Source organism: Tasmannia lanceolata, unplaced genomic scaffold, assembly GCF_043159265.1.
Source record: "Tasmannia lanceolata isolate RefF3 unplaced genomic scaffold, GAP_Taslan_0.1 ptg000007l, whole genome shotgun sequence".
Classification (NCBI taxonomy): domain Eukaryota; kingdom Viridiplantae; phylum Streptophyta; class Magnoliopsida; order Canellales; family Winteraceae; genus Tasmannia; species Tasmannia lanceolata.
The window spans coordinates 9108338-9112792 of record NW_027518684.1 but is presented as its reverse complement, the minus strand read 5'-3'; the positions used below and the strand labels follow the sequence as shown (position 1 = coordinate 9112792).

General features: G+C 39.8%; 1 pseudogene across 1 annotated transcript; it reads right to left on the bottom strand.

The window, feature by feature from the left end:
- Positions 1–252: 252 nt before the first annotated feature.
- LOC143880553 (PHD finger protein MALE MEIOCYTE DEATH 1 pseudogene) lies at positions 253–2152 on the bottom strand (annotated as a pseudogene). The gene is made up of 3 exons (XR_013251761.1): positions 2149–2152; positions 1388–1631; positions 253–1302 (listed from the first exon to the last, which is right to left on the bottom strand). The product of XR_013251761.1 is annotated as a PHD finger protein MALE MEIOCYTE DEATH 1 pseudogene (transcript).
- Positions 2153–4455: the final 2303 nt, after the last annotated feature.

The window sequence follows — 4455 nt, the reverse complement described above, 5'->3', positions numbered from 1 at the left end:
TGGGCCAAAGACCAAAAGTTTTACCTTTTATCTCAATTGAGAGCAAATCTCCAAATCAGTAAAGAAGATCCCTCAAAGAATTTATTTGGTCTCCTACCATCGTCGGTTTGCCAAAATCAAATGCAGGTGGGGTCTTTAGAAATTACTCCGCTAGAGTAAAGTGCTAGGATGTATCTCAAACTCCATTGTCAAACTTGAAGCAAATATCGTCGGGGAATATCACGGCAGAGGAATGAGTTCCATTTAAGCAAATTAAAAAAATCTGACTCCTCTTTGGAAGTTAATGCTATTCAAAAGAACACTGCAGTCTCCTGGAAGGTGTTCACAATCATGAACAGAATTTTGGTGCTTTGCACTCAGTTCTACAAAGGAATATTTCATTCATTTTCTGTGACGTCAATCAACAGGGTAATCCTCCAACACATTCTTGTACACATACATCATGTCTCTGGGTAATCCTCCAACACATTCTTGTACACATACATCATGTCTCTGTATACATCAGCCCTCTCAGTTGGAACCACTGGAACCACTGCCATTGGTTCTGGCTTTTGTAATTGCTCACTGTTGGTTCCATTACTGACTTCTTCGATCGTGAACTCTAGTATCCTGGTCAAAGGATTAACAGCACGAAGAATAACGTGATTTCTGACAATGCAATTGCCGATCGACTTAAGCACGAAATCCAGCAGTCCAGTGTCTCCAATGTGGAGCCTTGCCTCATCTCGGACGTCCTGTCGTGACATCCCACCACCACCGTCGGCCTTCTTCTCTTTCAGCGCGTCTACAATGACCTGCGCCGCGAGTTCTAAACGCCGGGATGACCAGCGGCTCGACATGTCTGCGGTTAGTGATGCAAAATCCTTGTACTTCTTCATTTTATCCTGTGCCTTAGACTTATGCTGTATTGTTTTTGTCGCTGGACCTGACAAGGATTTCAAAGGAGGTGCAGTGGGAACTGAGGCGTACTGCTGAAATGGGAGACGCATTCGGAGTTCAAGCATAAATCGGAGAAGGTCTCTAACTGTTTCGATTTTGGTTTTACTAATATTTCTATAGCCACAAACAATTCTCATCAGTTCTTTCTCTCGATTGATCCTACTGAAGTCTTCGATGACACTGTCTAGATCAAACGAGCTAAGGATATGGATCGCCTTGATGTACTTCTGCTCGGTCACCCCATAGCTGCCATGGCAGAATTTGTAACCCCACCTTCCAAACCATGATTGCCCACATGCAACACCATAAAGCAGCCGTAGCTGCATCGATCTCTTCCTTGATACATCTACTACTGTCACTTCCCTGCAAAAGACCCCAAAATTTGGATTAGTTATCCCAATTGTGTGAAGGCAATACTATTTGACATAAGTGGTAATAAGTCTGTTACCAGGTTCGTAGCATGGTGCAGATCCGATCCCACAGATCCATTATCTCTGTTCCGTGGATGTATTTTGATCCGCCTTCAAAGCCGTTGATGCACAAGAGATGCCCGAAGCCATTACAGTGAATCAATCCATGCAACAGATGATTTTGGAGATTGAAAAATTTCTCCCCAAGAGGCTTATCCCACTCAGTGTCCACTGGAATAATCATATGATATCGTCGTTTAGACATGAAATGATGACTCCAACCTGCAAATGAAAAATGAAACTCAGACAAACAGAAGACAAAATCTGAGCCCATGTGGCTCCTCTCATATGCAACAGCTCATCCACGAAATGCCTGATAGTCCCTAGCAAATCCCTACTAATATTGTGAACAACATTAATGTTCACCCGTATGCAATTTGAAAAATGTTTCCTAAGAATGCAGTTTCTTTGTATCACTGGTCAGAGGAGGTGATATAAGTAATAACATGTAAATATATATTAAAAATTTTAGCGCATTAATTATTAGAATCGCTCCCATGATATGGAACAAATTGTTCTTACAAGTTGGGGAGGAATGCTTCACGGATTATGCTACAATGAGGCGGGCTACAGCATAGTGGGTCTCAGCTTTTAACAATCGGAACCATCTATTTGACAGCACATTTTATATCTCCTATGACCCAAAAATTAGGCAAATCATGAACCCATAACACAGTAAACCGTTCTCGAGGCTCTGTATCTTTTGATGTAAAATGGGGACGAGGAACAAATTTTATACCCATTTTTACCGCTTAAAAATGAGAGTAAATTTTTTTTGCGCCAGCATAGGGATGGAACCGGAAGAGCCAAATCATGTTTCCACTTGATTTTCATTACGAGGATGTATCACGTCAGTATCTGTTGCTCAAACTGAATCACGCCAACATTATGGAAGTCTGATTTCAGAATCCAAAATGAAAAATGGGCTATGGAGATTCCACGCAGTTATAGATTCATTCATATGGGCAAAAAAAGGGTTTGAGAAGATGAAAGACAGTGCTGACAGATGCAACAATTACAGTCAACACAGAAAATGTTCTTGCGAAGCTCTTGATGTTCGAAACAGTGGCCGAAGAATCTCTTTTCCAAAAGCTCATCTAGCCATTCTCCCCGTTGATGTTTTTTCTGATGGAGAGTGTGCACAAAAATAAACGAATTTAAAAAATAAGAACATAACAAATCAAAGGATAAACTGCTTTGTTAGATAAAAATAACAAATTGAATGATCCAAAATCAAAATCGATCAAAAATAAATGTAAAAAACTCATTCAAATTTCAAAAGGCAACCCTATTTCGATATTTATAGAAATTGGAGCGGGAAGGCCAGAGTCATCTGCTCCGTCCATCTCTCATTGTTAGTTTTGGACTTTTGAAACCCTAATATCACATGGGATTTTCCAGTCCATATTTCTTCTCTTTTCTTATGGCGTGAAATCTAAGAGATACGGTACACACGTAGATATACATACTGAGAACAATCTATTCACCAGAAATAGCTTAGATTATTGGCTGCTAATTAGGATTAAATTTTCTTTATGTGTTGGCTTCACCTTTAAAATGACCAAAAACAGTTTATTTTACTAAAATACAAAAATGATCAGAAAAATAGTTACATTAAAAGTATCATGGCCATCCATATAGTGGGCCATCAACACCGACCGGATGGTTAGACATCCTTGAACAATGCAATTTTGGGGCTATGGGTGGGGCCCTAATAGCATGGTTAGACATCCTTGAACAATGCAATTTTGGGGCTATGGGTGGGGCCCTAATAGCATCTACAACTCTGACCTTTTTTACTTGCCAGCATGAAAATTCAGTACTTTCTTATGTAGTTTTTTTTGTAATTGGATAGTGAGAAAAAGTAGTGCCATTTCTAGTGAAATAGGATTTATTAGAAATTATAATTTATTTTCTTGCAAGCATTTTCAATAAATTGCAACTTATAATTGGATAGTAGGACCCACCTCTGATTGTTTCCATGGACCATACTAAACGTTAGGATTGAACGATGGAGATGATTTGTTGGTTACTGGATATTAGGACCTTAAGTGGACGATTCAGATCAATTGTGGGTTTAGCCCACTGTTCCTTATAGGGGTGGACATGGTTCGGTTTGGTTCGGTTTTGGGGTATACCCAGAACCGAACCATATATAATCGGTTCCCTGAAATTGGAATCAGAACCGAACCATATATGTTTGGAACCGAACAAAACCATAACCATATATAATCGGTTCGGTTCGGTTCTGGGTTTACCCAACCTTCACTAAATGTAGATATTTTGCCTAATCGTATTTATAATCGGTTCGGTCCTGTTTATATATGAACTACAAAGGCTAACATGCACGAATTTGGAATAATCAGGCACAAATTTGCACAAATTTGGGCAATGCAAAAATTATATATGACCTACAAACATGCACAAATTGGAATAATCAAGCACAAATTTGAGGGGTGAATTAAAATTTTAAAGGCAAAGCAACACGTTAAAGATGGGTGAATTAAAAGGGGGTGGGGTGATTTTATCAAGCGATGAGGCATTGGGTTTTAAGGTGAGGGTTGGTTCTTGGTTCGGTTTTCGGTTCCGGGATCCCAAACCCAGAACCGAACCGAATTTCCATCGATTCCAGGATATCAGAACCGGAACCGAACCATATAAATATGAAACCGAACCGAACCGAACCATATGTGCCAGTTCGGTTCGGTTCCTCGGTTCGAACCGGAACCATGTCCACCCCTAGTTCCTTATAGGATAGGGATGAGATTTATTCAATATTTTGTGGAGAAAAATCAAGGTATTCTTAGTAATCTCACATTACATAGATGGAAAGAGATAGCAACGGATGTTCAGTAATATATAGAAAATGAATAATCTCTGACGTGTCCTTACTGACCTTCTCTCACTTTAATTTCTTTCTCAATTTAGTCAAACGGCATGTCTCTAGGATTGGTAGCTGGGCAGGGCGTTCCGGCTTCCGCCCCTAGTAAAAATCTAAGGACCAATTACCAATGGGGGACAAACATTAGGCAGAATTATCAACTAG